We start from the raw sequence: 15236 nt of genomic DNA on the forward strand, positions 1-15236 counted from the left end.
TCTGATTTTGGAGCTGCATAAACCTAAAGGAGCCCAATTAATGTGTGGCCTGTCACCCCAAACACATGTCCTGAAGAACCTGGTTCCTGAGGTTCCACTGGCTTTTGTGGTGGTGGGGCGTTACCATTTACTGAACACCGGCTTTGTGCAAGAGCCGGCATACTTTGCCTGATTTAATTCTCCCGACAAGCCTGGAAGGCAGGATCATCAGTTCAGTTCAGTTCAGTTCAGTTGCTCAGTCGTGTCCGACTCTTTGCAACCCCATGAACCGCAGCACGCCAGGCCTCCCTGTCCATCACCAACTCCCGGAGTCCACCCAAACCCATGTCCATCGAGTCGATGATGCCATCCAACCATCTCATCCTCTGTCGTCCACTTCTCCTGCCCTCAATCTTTCCCAGGATCAGGGTCTTTTCCAATGAGTCAGCTCTTTGCATCAGGTGGCCAAAGTATTGGAGTTTCAGCTTCAACATCAGTCCTTCCAATGAACACCCAGGACTAATCTCCTTTAGGATGGACTGGTTGGATCTCCTTGCAGTCCGGGGGACTCTCAAGAGTTTCTCTAACACCACAGTTCAAAAGCATCAATTCTTCGGCACTCAGCTTTCTTTATAGTCCAACTCTCACATCCATACATGACCACTGGAAAAACCATAGCCTTGACGAGACAGACCTTTGTTGGCAAAGTAATTCTCTGCTTTTTAATATGCTGTCTAGGTTTGTCATAACTTTCCTTCCAAGGAGTAAGCATCTTTTAATTTCATTGCTGCAATCACCATCTACAGTGATCTGGGAGCCCAGAAAAATAAAGTCAGCCACTGTTTCCACTGTTTCTCCATCTATCTGCCATGAAGTGATGGGACCGGATGCCATGATCTTAGTTTTCTGAATGTTGAGCTTTAAGCCAACTTTTCACTCTCCTCTTTCACTTTCATCAAGAGGCTCTTTAGTTCTTCACTTTCTGCCATAAGGGTGGTGTCATCTGCATATCGGAGGTTATTGATATTTCTCCCGGCAATCTTGATTCCAGCTCGTGTTTCTTCCAGCCCAGCGTTTCTCATGATGTGCTCTGCATATAAGTTAAATAACCAGGGTGACAATATACAGCCTTGACGTACTCGTTTTCCTATTTGGAACCAGTCTGTTGTTCCATGTCCAGTTCTAACTGGCAGGATCATAATCACCTCATCTTACGGGTGAACAGATTGGGTTAGGACCCTTCCACCAGAGAGATGGCGAAAGGGCAGAGAGGCATGCGATTGTAGCTCAGCCCAGACGCCCTCCACTTTCCGCGGGGCTCCCTGCCCAGCCTGGCGCCCGGCTCCCAGGAAACGGACAGACAGAGCTCAAGCTCCAAGCCCCAGAGGCGTGAGTTCTTTGAGCAGCTCCTGGCGGCAGGGCTTTTGAGCCTCTGCTAAGCTGATCTAGATGCCTTCTTCCCATAAGTATAAAACAGGTGCCTGCCTGGGTCTCAGGGCTGCTGTGACTGTCAGAGCGGGGACAGGAAATTGCTCTGTGACAGGTAAGGCCTGTGGCCTTACTTGAAAGAGGTTGACTTGGCAGAAGCAGGCTGAGTGGATGTATGGGAGTGAAGGCTTCTATTTTTACCCTTCCTTTCTTGCAGACTGCCCAGGTCCCGTCTGTGATTCCACCAGAGGCAGTGCTGACACTGCTGTGCTCAGCTGTGTGGGGCAGTTTGCAGTGGGCACAGCGGGTAGTGCTAATATTTGCGATTTGTACACTGGAAAAGGTTTTTTGAGCAAAGGACATTTTACAACATGAAACAGTAAATTGTTTTCTGTCTCTACGATGTTCAGATTATTTTTGTAGTTTCCACTGGCATGATGAATATAAAGGAAATTTAGTATAATTATTACCACCTTCCGTATTTTGTTTCCCCAAAATATGACAACTTATAGAAAAACTTGACTCTTCTTGTTATGCATCATAGCATTCTTGCTTAATAAATACTAATAAGTAGATAAGAGGAAATATAATTTTCTTAGAAATGGGAGTTGTATTATAGTATCAAGGTTGTTTATAATACCATGCAGTTTGTTTTCAGAGTAATTAATTTAGAGAAAAAAATAGAAAATGACATAGTCAAGAGTAAAAACTAGTCTTTATTATATATTAACTGTAGTTTTTGGTTTATCATCTCTTGAGGAATCTGTTTTGAAGCTGTTTAACTTAGGACTTGCTTAGAGAATGAACTGGGAAATTGAAGATAATTAGAGAATATTTTTAAAAACAAAAATGTCACGTGATTTTCTACTGGTTGTGTTTATAATCTGATGACTGGTTTTTCTGGGACTTCTCATTATATAGTCAGCTATCCCACTTAATCTTTCCCCAAAAATAGGTAGAAAGGAAAACAAAACTTGTTGCTAGTATTTGGGATCTGACTTCAGTATTCTAAGTGAGCGGGTGTCAGGCATAAAACACCTCATCTTGGAGGTTATAGATGCTTCTCGATGCCAACCAGTACCTTGTTATCATTATCTCATTAAGAGGCAGCTCATACTTTTTATTGCTTAAGGATTTAATTTGACTAGGACACTTCAGAATTTTTAGCAAAACAAATTTCTTAAGATACCTGTATAAGATGAATAGTAATATCATAGTTGTGTGTAACCGGTTTGCCTCACTGTTGAGACTTCCCATTTTAGCATGCTGATAACACAGAAATCAGTCTTTTCTAGCAGGTTTAATTCCACAAACTTTTAATGATTTTCAGTATTAGCTTTTTATTTAAAAATTGCCAAAAAAGGAAAAAATACCTTCACATTTCTAACAAGTTGATGATTCAGATATTCTGTGCCGCCAAGTAGATCCTAACCAGCCAGGGATGTTGCAGATTTATGCCACTGGTTGCAGGGGAGATCAAATGAGTGGATCCACGTGAAACCAGTCCCCGCAGGTGAGAAGCCAGTTTTACATCCCTCTCATGGTGGGCGGTGTTTCCTTTCCAGTAGAATGCAACAGACTAGGTGAATTTGGTGAAAGACCTAAAATAATGACTTCACTCTTCAACTCAAGAATCACTTTCAGTATGTCAGTGTTCAAGATAGGGTATCACCCGTAACAGCAGGACTGCGTACCAGGCACCACTCGCTGATGGAGAAGCTAAGAATCAGATGTGGTCCTTCCTCTTGACCTCAGTTAAAAGTCAAGTGACCGAGGGCAGCAGCCCGGAGTGCTGACGGGGAGTGGGGAGTTTCCAGGGGGCGCTGGGGATGTCCGACGGGAAGCTGAGGAGTCAGGCAGGCAGCACGGCCCAAGGAAAGGAGGCCAGGTCTGGGGACAGCCACAACCGCGGGGCACCCCCTGGGCAGGCGGCAGGACGGCACCGCATGGGGAAAGGGGGTCAGACGGGCAGGGAGAGGAGAGAGCCCTGGGGCTGGAGAGCGGGGGCGTGGGTGGGATGAGACCGGAGGCGGAGGCTGAGGGGGCGAGGTGTAGTCCAGAGGCTGACCACACCATAGGGGCTGGTCGGACGGGGCCGAGCTGGGTGTCGGGGGCCAGGGCATGGGCGGCAGTGCCTTGGGTCTGGAGGGTTTCCGGGAGCACGGGAGGACTTGGCGAGGAGAGGAGCCCCTTCCAGAGCGGTCCCCTTGGGGCCTGTAGATGCTTGGGCGACGTCCACCAGGAGACACATGGGCAGGGCCGGAGCCAGATGCCCAGAGGCCCAAAACAGTCCTTCAGGAGAGGAGCTTTCAGGAAGTCTTTAGAAAGGAGGAGAGTGGGACCTCACCCAGCCCCCAAACCCGATCCTTCCGATTCTCGCCGTTTGAGCAGGCGGCCAGGTTCTCAGTCACCCCGAGAAGAGTCCCTTGGTCTGTCCACCTCTCCACTAACTGCTTTCCTCTCCTCCCAGCCTCCTTTTTGCTGCCGTCCAACCTGCCTCCTCTAGAAGGACTCAGAGCGTCGCTCCCCTGCTAAGGCAAAACCCAAGCTTCCTGCGGGACCCTCCCAGCCCCGCGGCGGTCACCTCTCTTGGAGTTTGTCCCTGCGGGAGCCCAGCGTGGGCTGACGGGCTCGGTCACTCTGTCCCCGCCTCGGGCTGATGGGCCCAGCGCTGTCACTCTGTCCCCGCCTCGGGGCCAGCCCGTGGCAGGTGCTCGGCGAGTGTTAAGTGAGTGGAGAAAAGCCTCCTCTTGAAAGGCCGCGGGGAGAGAGGTTGCGGTAAACGCAGGAGGTCGGGGTTGGAGAGTTTCATTTGGGCTGTGTGTCCAGAGTTCACAAAGGGAAGCTTTGAAGGGAGCTGTCTGGGCAGGAGTGGGGCACATTGAGCCTGGGGTTGTGGTGGCGCAGGCTGTGTAATTACGGCGTCACAGGGGAACCAAGCGTCAACAAACAGACCAGGGCTCCGTGTGGCCGAGCTGCCAACACTTCCTGTGGTTTGGGGTTCAGGTTAGGTTAGGGCATAACTATGGGATCCTTCTGCCCCACGTTACTTTTTCACACTTTCCAGGAATACTTGATTTGGGGTTTCATTCTGATCAGGGGTGGGGGAGAATGTTGGTCTCACTGTTTCTCCACCACATTAAAACAGAAGCCTTCAAACTCTCCCCGTGCCGGCACTGTCCGTCACCTGTAATACGAATCAGGTAGCAGATACAGTTTTCACGCAGCGTATCTTCAGTATTGGGCTTCCCAGGTGGCTCAGATGGTAAAGAATCCGCCTGCAATGCAGGAGACCTGGCTTCGATCCCTGGGTCAGGAAGATGCCCTGGAGGAGGAAATGGCACCCACTCCAGTATTCTTGCCTGGTGAATCTCATGGACAGAGGAGTCTGGCGGGCTACAGTCCACAGGGTCACAAAGAGTTGGGCACGACTGAGTGTGCACACACACACTTTTGTTACTGCCCTCTGATATATTTTATTTCATATTTAAAAAGGTGCTGGAGGGGACCCACCAAAACCCAACTAGTAACTTGAAAAATGTATTCTGGAAAGTGAAGGCCATACCTTCCCTGAATGATGGAGTGTCTTATGTGTCTACCTGGATCTTATCCCTTAGTGGGAATGAGGGAGATGGAAAGGGAGAGAAATGGGCGTTTGTGACTCTAGGTTTTACGTCAGCATCTCAGGGCAGCTTCTGAGTGTTTCTAACGAATAAATAAATAACCCCAAAGGCCTCTTCCCAATCCCCTTTCCTTGCTGTGTTTCCAGATGTCTGCTGCACGGGGCAGTGAGCTGGAGAATAAGTAACTCATTCTCCTCCTTGTATCCAACCTTCTGTCTCACTTCATTGTCTTTATGCAAGGAAAACATCTTTGCCACACGTGCCATAGGTGGGCCTTAATTGCAAAGTTACTATGCTGTTAAAAGCTCATATAAATCATCTCATCCTAAAGAAAAGCAAATTTTAAATACTTTCACGAACTCTGCAGAGATCATGGGACAGCATTTAGAAGCAAACATATTTTAAGTTATAACCCTTTCGGTGCACAGAGTCCATTAACGCTATGAGCCAAGATGTAGAAGGTACAACTCGAGAACAGAAAGAGGACTTGGTAGCATTTTTACTTTACCAAAAGAAAAAAGCTCATATATATTTATGTTTCTTTTGCTTTTTCTGGTTATCAAGATAACAAATGTTTATTGCTAAGAAGTTGGAAGATACAAAAAAAAAGCATTCAACATTTAGAAAACTTTTTAATTAACATTTCATCGTATTTCAGTTTTCCCTATGCCTGTGTAGTTTTTGTCCTTTTTATGATTTTTCTGTGTATTTTAAAAAATCTGGTTTGTTGCTTCCCTGTTACTGGTTGTTGGTAATTTTTCACTGTTGTGAAGATGAAATATATAAAGCTGTGAATGCCTTTGTGTATAGTTCTTTGTGCCTGTCTCTGATCACTTTGCTGCACTGAGTCTGTAAGCATAGGTTAGAGTTTGAAAATTCTCCAGGTTCTGATACTGCCAAGTTCGCCTCCAGAAACACGTGCGTGTGCTCTCTCAGCTTCCCCGTCGGAAAGTGCCCAGGTTATGCCCAGTCTCACCAACTCCAGATGGTTCTTTCTGAGAAATGTTGCCATTTTGATTAAGGGGAAATTCAGTCCTTTTACTCTGCATTTTCATGATTAATTTGAAGCTTTATTGGCATTTTTTGTTAATGGGTTTTTCCTACGTTTTGATTTAAGACATCATGCAAGTTAAACACACCGTTAATGTCCCATCCCTTTGAAATGGACTAAACTTTCCCATACAGCCAATTGTTTAAATTAGTACAGTTTTGCTGGAGGTCACTTATGTCAAAAGTCTTAAAATATTCATAGAGCATTTGAGCTACCAGTTACAATCCTGGGGTGATTTCTGTGGAGTACTGTGGGTGTGAACAGTGATGTTCATCCCAGCACTGTTGATAAGTGGGAAATGGAAGCGTTCTAGATGATTCTAGATGTGCAGACAAGCTGACTAGCCCTCTCTACTTCTAGAGTGTGATCATTAAAAGTGATTTTATGAGGAGTTCCTGGTGGCCTAGTGGTTGGGATTCTGCGCTTTCACTGCTGTGACCTGGGTTCAATCCCTGGTCAAGGAACTGAGGTCCTGTAAGCCACACAGTGCTTAAAAATGTGATTTCATAGAAATGGGAAAATGCTCCATATTGATTCAGTTTTTTAAAAAAAGAGGCAAGGAGCTGTAAAATAAAGTATAGGATTATCCCTTTTTTCTTTTTATAAGGATGAACGCATAGAGAAAAGTCTGGAAGGGCTAACTGTGTTGTGTCTGGGTGATGGGGTTGTGGGGGGTTTTCTCCCAAGTCTTTGTGTACTTGTGTATTCTAATTTGTCTACATTGATACATGTATATGTAGAGATGAAAGCTCTGCAAAAGACAAAAAAAATGAAGTGGCCAGAACTTCCAAAAGTGTCAGTGTTGTCAGAAACAAAAGCAGCTTCGACCTTAAGTTACAGAGAAACTGGTACATGGCCGCTCTAGTTGGAGTATTACTATCTGTTTAAAAATAAGCTAATGTAAAGTGTCTTAACCCTAGCGATTTAATTTGAATCGTATTTGCTCCATCCGGAGCTACTGCAGACTATGAATCCACCTTCGTGATTGCTGGTGGATCTCTGTTAGTGTGCTAATCCAGCTGCTTCTGGTCTTTGACTGACTTGTGTCCTCGCTCCTCTGAGACACACAGAGACAGCACATTAATCCAGGGTGCTTAGGCTGTGTTCAGAGTTTTTCTAAATTCTAGAATAGTTGTAGGATGGTTCTATGTATGGCAGTGAATCCTGTACCCTTTTGAAGGAAAAAGAAATGATTAAAGAGAGTGAACCAACCTGGTTTTCTCTTTTAAGTTTGTCTTTTTTAAACGCCCTGTTTGTGTGAGCGCGGTTGGTTGCCGATGTTGTCTTGCCTCAGGTGTACAGCAGTGTGATCCAGTTCTCCGTGCGCACACATCTGTTCTGCTTCAAATTCTTTGCCCATTTAGAGTTGTTACATGATGCTGAACGGGTTTCCTCTCTAACCACATGAATATTAAAAGACTGTGATGGAGACTCCTACTTGTGTGCCGCCTGTGTCTGTAGTAGAGGTGGTCTGTTACGTCCTTTCACGCTCCTGTCCACCATCGCTGGAGTTCTGCTCTAGTTTCTGCCCTCGCTGGGGCTGTGGTGTCACCTTTGTTTGTGTCTCACACGGCTGTTAGCATGCGCTAGTTACCAGGAGCCACGCGGGAGTATCGCCTACGTGGAACATGCTGCGTGGCTGGAGACCAGTTACCCCAAACTTGGTGATGGGTAACTGGGCAGAGTCGGCCGCTGGCTGGAGAAAAGTGTAAAGTCTGTTGAAACCCTGACGAGCTCTTGTGTTAGAAACCTTCCTAGGGAATCCCAGTGCACTCTTTTAAAGGTGGTTTATGCTGAATTCCACTACCGACCAACGTGTAGTAACGAGAAGCCACAAACAGGCTGTAAAGCAACAGGACCAAGGTTCCGTCGCGTCGTCCCTTCTGTGGGGCCGTCCGTCCCGCTCTCCCCGAGCGCGGGCTCCCCGGTCACCCCAGGTCACCGTGTGGCTCCCACGATGAGCCGTGTTTGGCTCACGCCTCTCGTGTGGCGAGGTGCTCAAGGGCTCCGTGGTTTCCTCTGGGATGTGTAGTCCGGTCATCTCATTCCATGATTCCCTTCCTCCATCTCCTTGAAAGGGAGCTCTTGGTGATGCGCACCAGGGCTGTTTCTTACTTTTTTTCTTCCAGTTAAATTTATTTAATATGCTTGTGTAGAGATTGGTCCTTTAGGGAATAGAAAAATACAAAACATTCAGCAAGGAGTGTGGCCCTGTATCAGGGTATTGGGCTGGGCGGGGCAGGCTTCATCAAGTTGAGTGTGGCTGGACCTCAGGGAGGGGTAGGATCTGAACTTGACCTTCCCGGAGGGCTCACCTCTTGACATTCTTCTGTTACCTGCCTTCTGTGACATGCGCTCTGACTAAGAGATCTGTCAAAGAACAGATCAGTAGGTAAGTAAAGATTTGCTGAGTGCAAAAGAAAGGATTGTGTCTGACTTACATGCGTGTAGTGAGTTCAGACCTCCTTCAGTGTTGTTAGCATTCAGGAAGCAGAGCGGGTCAGCACGTGTACTGCAGAGCCCGGGGCCTCAGGGACGAGGCCGGTAATGTCCCGGCCATCGCGGTACAGCCAGCATCTTTGAAGCTGGTTGCCAAAGAGAGGGTGTGCTGGATAGTTTTATGAATAATTACTCCAGAATGGCGCTAAGGAAAGTGAAGGTGTTCCGAGGGCATACCTCGTAAGCCGTCTCAGAGCACCACGACTCCCCATAAACCCCCGGCTGACTGGACCAGACACTGGATATAACTGAGCCCTTTCCTGTTTCTCCACCGCTTTTCTTCATGTAAACAAAAACCATAGTATTTTCATATTCATTCTGCATTTCCTTTAACACCCAGATTATTCATGCTTCTGAGAACAAGCCGAAGTCTGGGTTGGAATGTGTCCTAGATGTGAAAATGTTCGTGTCCTCTGATTGGATCCCTCAGTCCAAGAATTTGCTTTAGAATCTGATAGTCAGATGTGTGTGGTGTTCCTTTTGATGGTCTCCCTACACACAAGTCATGCCTTGTGCCCCACAGAAGGAACGTTAAAAAAAAAATTATGGAATTTATCAGATGAAATATTCACCACTGAAAAGTATAAGTGTGAAGTGTCTGGCAACATGGAAGAGATAAAGCATAAAGGACGAAACCTCCAATAGAATGTATACTATGAATACAATTTAAAATTATGTTTGGAAATTCCCTCAGTCCAGTGGTTCAGTTCAGTTCAGTCGCTCAGTCATGTCTGACTCTCTGTGACCCCATGAATCGCAGCACGCCAGGCCTCCCTGTCCATCACCAACTCCTGGAGTTTACTCAAACTCATGTTCATGCAGTCAGTGATGCCATCCAACCATCTCATCCTCTGTCGTCCCCTTCTCCTCCTGCCCCCAGTCCTTCCCAGCATCAGGGTCTTTTCCAATGAGTCAGCTCTTCACATCAGGTGGCCAAAGTATTGGAGCTTCAGCTTCAACATCAGTCCTTCCAGTGAACACCCAGGACTGATCTCCTTTAGGATGGACTGGTTGGATCTCCTTGCAGTCCAAGGGACTCTCAAGAGTCTTCTCCAACACCACAGTTCAAAAGCATCACTTCTGTGCTCAGCTTTCTTTATGGGCCAGCTCTCACATCCATACATCTATACAGTCCAGTGGTTAGGACTTGGGGTTTTCACTGGGGTGGCCCAGGTTCAGTGTCTGGTCAGGAAACTAAACCCACAAGCTGTGTGGCAAAAAAAAAATTTTTTTTAGTTGGAGTGCTATACTTAGTTTGGTGCAATGCCAGTATTGCCCCCTAAACACTTTTTTTTGCTCCTTCTTTGAATCATAGTTCAGGGACTGCAGGGCGCGCGCGGCACTTAGTGACCGCAGGAGCGAGCCGGCGGTGAAGTTGGAGAGGCCTCCGTCGACTCTCCCATTTCTGATAAGAAAAGGTCCTGTTAGGTAATATCTCTTCCTGAGAATCCAGACATAATGAAAACTAGAGTATCCTAAAGTTGCTCGGTTAGGGCAAAAAGAAGAAAGTTCGAGTTTCTACAGATTCACTGTCGAGTTAGTGGACTGAGTATTCTCAGTATACTCGTGATAATGAGAAGCGGGACACGACCTTTATACTTACTTGGTAAGTTGAATAGACTTGCAGGCGATGCAGCTGGAATCTTGCAGGTTTTAATACATTAATTTTAAAAAATACATGTACTTGTAGGAATGTAGGCCATACCTTAAACTGGAGAGCACTTTACACTGTTCAGATCTTTCTTAGAATCGGGAAGACTTGGATCGTTGCTCCGTGGAGAATAAGGTCAATTACTTAGAAAGCCTCTTTCTAAATCTCACTTAAACACAGATAGCATCGGAGAGTAAGCGGTCTGAGTTTACAGAGCTCTTCCTGGGGCTCCTGATGAGCTGTTTGCCTCACCCTTGGGTCCAGTGTTCTTCTACTCATTCATTCATTCTTGAGGGTTTGAATATCTGCCAGGCACCAGGCACTGTGTCACGTGCTGGGAGACGCTGATAAACTAGGACAGCAGGGGTCTGCTCTCCTGGGAGAAACAGATGGAGAACAGCGCGAGAGATAACTGGACTGTGACAGGTGCTGGGAGGAAGGCCCCGGGGCCCTGGGCCGGGCGGGGCGGGGGTGCTTTTCACGGGATCCTAGGAGAGTGACCATGGATGTCCCCGAGCAGCCTCGGAGCCCACTGGTGCTCAGGGCTGAGGTGGTGAATCAGGGGCGGAGGAGATTTAGGTGGGACGGGCTGGGGGCTGGGAGTGTGCGCAAAGCCTGTTTGTCACTTTGACCAAGAGCCTTGTGAGACTGGAACATGACCCAATCTACAGAGCCAGCCTCTTTACCCCCGTTTGGTTTTATTAATATTGTCTCTGTCTTTTAAAGGCAGTGTCTGTACCTGAATTTTAACACCCAGTTTTTGAATACAGTGTGTATGCAGCATCCTCTCTTGGGTGGGGTCTGTCTTCTGACTTGGGAAGGCAGGTCCACGTGCTTCCACAGCCTCACATTGCAAACCGTGTTTCTATTTTACAAGCTCTGTTTCTTTATCTGGGCATTTATTCATTCATTATCCCACACATTTATAGTAAATAATAGTAAATATAGTAAATATAGTAAACCTGCTAGCTCCTGGAAATACCACAGTGAACAAAATACGCAGCCTCTGATGATGACACTTGATTCCTTTTCCTTTCCTTTCTGCTTTTATCCTCATATCCTGTGATATCACTGCTTAACATCATATGTGGAAGACAGTCTTTATGTGACATAAATGGATGTATTTTATGTTCTGTTGCTCTTAGCACTTAAACATTTTTAGGGATTCCCTGGCGGTCCAGTGGTTAAGACTTGGAGCTTCCACTGCAGGGGCTCGGGTTCCATCCCTGGCCTGGGAACTAAGATCGCGTGTGTGTGCATGCTCAGTCGCTTCAGCCGTGTCTGACTCTTTGCGACTCCAGGGACTGTAGCCCTCCAGGCTCCTCTGTCCATGGGATTCTCCAGGCAAGAATACTGGAGTGGATTGTCATTCCCTTCTGCAGGGGATCTTCCCTATCCAGGGATCGAACCCGTGTCTCTTACATCTCCTGGATTGGCAGGCGGGTTCTTTACCACTAGCACCACCAAGATCCTGCATGCCGTGTGGACAAAAAAAAAAAAAATTTTTTTTTTGCATTTTTATTGTTGGTGGTTGTGTTCTTTGGGGTGTGGGTAATTTAACTTTTATTAAGGTGGTTTGAGTGTGTTAGATACTCAACACTTGGGCCATTAGAGCGTCCTTCTTTGTTTGCGAGCATATAACCGCTTGTCCCTGACAGATTGTGCGGTCCTGACATAGCTGGCAGGAAGATCAGCTCCAAACATTGCGAGATAAATCATTTCCACATTCTTGCTTAAGTGGCCATTTTAGTGTGAGAAGCACATTTTCTGTGGAGCGCCAGCACCAGTGTCTCCTTGACCCAAGGTCACAGCAGTGTTTGAGCGACAGAGGCGGGACGGCTCGGGAAGTGCCCCACGGATAAGAAGAGACCCCGGAGAATTTCAAGTTTTCCCTTTGAAGAACCAGTGGAAAAACTAGTCCACTGCACTCGTTTGAAACCGTGTAAGTCACATCCATCAATAATGCCAACAGGGACTCGTATTTACTGGCACACCAGGATGACTATGTCTGGGTTACTAAGCCTTAGCTGAGCCATAGGTGTTCTTCTAAGATACCTGGGTTCTTACGAGCTCAAGACAGAGACAAACCTACAGAATTGAGTAGATACCCCCGTCCTTAGTGCTTTTCATAGCAGATGCACACAGTCGCGCTTCACGTGGAAACATTGGTGACCAGCGTCTGCGTGGACGCCAGTGTAGTGCCAGGGCCCCTCCCTGCCCTGTCCCTTCCTGCCCTGTCCATACAGACGATGAACCCGCTGTCTGTATCCCCTCCTCTGCATCTCCCCAAGGAGAGCCATAGATGGGTCCCGGAGGAAGCTGCTCTTCCCCGGAGGGGGGGGGGGGGGCGTCTGCTTTTGAGAAACAAACATCAAAACAGCTCTCACAGCTGTGGACTTTCCTCCCTTTGGGTCCAGGATCCAAAGTCTAGATAGGAAGGGCTTACTTGCCTCCCAGAGCGTGAGGTGGCTGTAGGGGGTGGACCCAGAGACTTTCACAGACTGTGTCCTCTTTGGAAGTGGGAGGGGCCTGCATATGGATTCCCCATCCACGGGCCTGTGCTTCCTGCATCGGAGCCGGGCGCCCGTATGATCTGACCGTGTCCGACCGTCATGTTGGCCCCAGCATCATGCCCATATCATGACACTCTTCTTAATTCCTGTTAACCGCTCTGTACTGTTTCATAAGAAAAGGGTACCATAATTAACACATTTCCTGTTATTGGGCATTTAGGTTGTTTCAGGTTTTGTACGGAACATCTTTTTCTTTTGGCTCATCTCTGCAGATTGGTTTCCAGCTGTAAGCTTCCTGTGTCAAAGGGAACAGACATTTTTACGACTCTTGATACAACCATTCAGTTGCTTTACAAAAGGTCTGACCTTTTCTTTGCATGACTTGAAAGGTGAATCATCAGCTGTGAGCCAACACTCCGATTCTGGGCAGTTAATTATTATTCCCATATTAGGCAGAGAGAGAGTTGTGGGCCCATCTGAATTTCTCCTAATTGCTTTCATTACACAGAGCTGACTTGTTGAGAAAAACGTCCAGGCCACAGGATATTCCAAACAACCGACCATCACTTTTGAAAAGCTTGGACCCATCCCAACTTTTGTAATCATTTCCCAGAGCTGTTCTTATTTCTTTTGGCAGAGATCATCTGTGGTCAAAGGCAGCTGAGTGGTGAAGTCCCCGGGGTGAGCTGGTCAAGGTGCCTATTTTAGCATTAGGCTGGCAGCCTGCGGCCAGGTGTCTGGGTATTTTGAGAGAAGTAATTTCGAAAAGTAATTTGCAAATCATAACTGCGAAGAGCATCAGAGGAGCCATATGCAGGTCTTCCGTGGAAATTCTTTCTCTCTGTCTCCCTCCCTCCCTCCCTGTCCCCTGCACCACTTGGAGGACAATCACTAGGTCTCCGTGAAAGCGTTAGGATGGCAGGGACGCCAAGATGCCCGCATGCGTCACAGCCCCTGGGCTTGGCAGCAGACTGCTTGACCTGGGTTCTCCCTCTGACGAGCAGGGAAGTTGGAAACAGGAGTCCCAGAGTCCCTGGGAGTTTTCAGGTTTTCTGTCTGCAGGTGACACCAGTCACATCTGCATTTTTTTAGCCAAAGATACAAGTTTCCCTTCACTGGTGCCACTGTCAGGCAACAGCGGAGAACAGGATGTGAGACAGAAAGCGACGTGGACAGTCTTCCACCTCCACCGAAAGGCTTCGCAGCCCATAGGGTTAGGACTCACAGCGAAAACGCTTTTCAGCCGATAGAATTGAAACTATTATCTCCCTGTGGCTTGAGTTTTACTCAGGCCATCCCTGCTCCTCATTAATATGGTAAATGCACAACCAAAGGGAAAAGGAAAAAGAGCCTTCACTCCTGTCCAGCGGGTTCAGAGGAAGTTGATCCAGTCTTAGGGACTGGCCTGGAATTTACTGGCCGTGACTGTTTGCTGACGGCAAACATTTTAGCATAAAACTAGCACTCTCGGCAGCAACACCTTCAGACAGGAAGGCCAGCTGTATTTTATTTAGCATGTTGTTGTTGTTCAGTTGCTCAGTCGTGTCCGACTCTGGACCCCACGAATCGCAGCACGCCAGGCCTCCCTGTCTATCACCGACTCCCGGAGTTTGCTCAAACTCACATCCGTGGAGTCAGTGATGCCATCCAACCATCTCATCTTCTGTCGTCCCCTTCTCCTCCTGTTTTCAATCTTTCCCAGCATCAGGGTCTTTTCCAATGAGTCGGCTCTTTGCGTCAGGTGCCCAAAGTATTGGAGCATAGCATCTGAAGAATCTAAAAGCAATTTGCTAAGAGAGACGGGCCATTTAGGGGAGAAGATAAAGGGTGAAAGTTGGGAGTAAGGCTCACTTCCTGTGAGCAGGACTGAATTATTTTTCATTTGGTCTGTCATCAAAGTAATGATTCTCATTTCCTCCTAAGAAGGCAGAGAGTCGGAAGAGATTTAACCCGGAGTCCGTGCTGTCACGGTGGGGCTCTATACGGAGGATTTTCTGCTGTTGACGGAAACCCCCCTTGAGAGGCAGGCTGAGGGTCACTCCAGCTGACCCTGGGCAACTTCCCTCACCGCTGGGTCCGCACTGGCCACTGTGCCGTGTGATTAGCACCAGCTCAGGGAGAGCATGCACAAGCCCTCGCCAAGGGAGGAGGCTGTGTTTAGAGAGGAAAAGAATCCCCCTGCCATGCAGGAGACCTGGGTTTGATCCCTGGGTGGGGAAGATGCCCTGGAGAAGGGAATGGCAACCCCCTCCAGTATTCTGGCCTGGAGAATCCCATGGACAGAGGAACCTGGTGGGCTACCGTCCATGGGGTCGCAAAGAGTCGGACGCGACTGAGCGACTGACGCCAGGTCTCAGCTCTCCCCGGGGAATACCTGCAGAAGGGTTGAGACGGCTGGAAATAGTTTTTAGCCCCACAGTGCCATCCGCATCCTTTCCTCCAATTCAGCTCTTCACCCCCCCACCCCCGCCCCTGCCGAGTGCCAGGCACTG

Source organism: Giraffa tippelskirchi, chromosome 5 (assembly GCF_054371585.1).
Source record: "Giraffa tippelskirchi isolate mGirTip1 chromosome 5, T2T-mGirTip1v1.2.pri, whole genome shotgun sequence".
In the NCBI taxonomy this organism is placed as follows: Eukaryota; Metazoa; Chordata; class Mammalia; order Artiodactyla; family Giraffidae; genus Giraffa; species Giraffa tippelskirchi.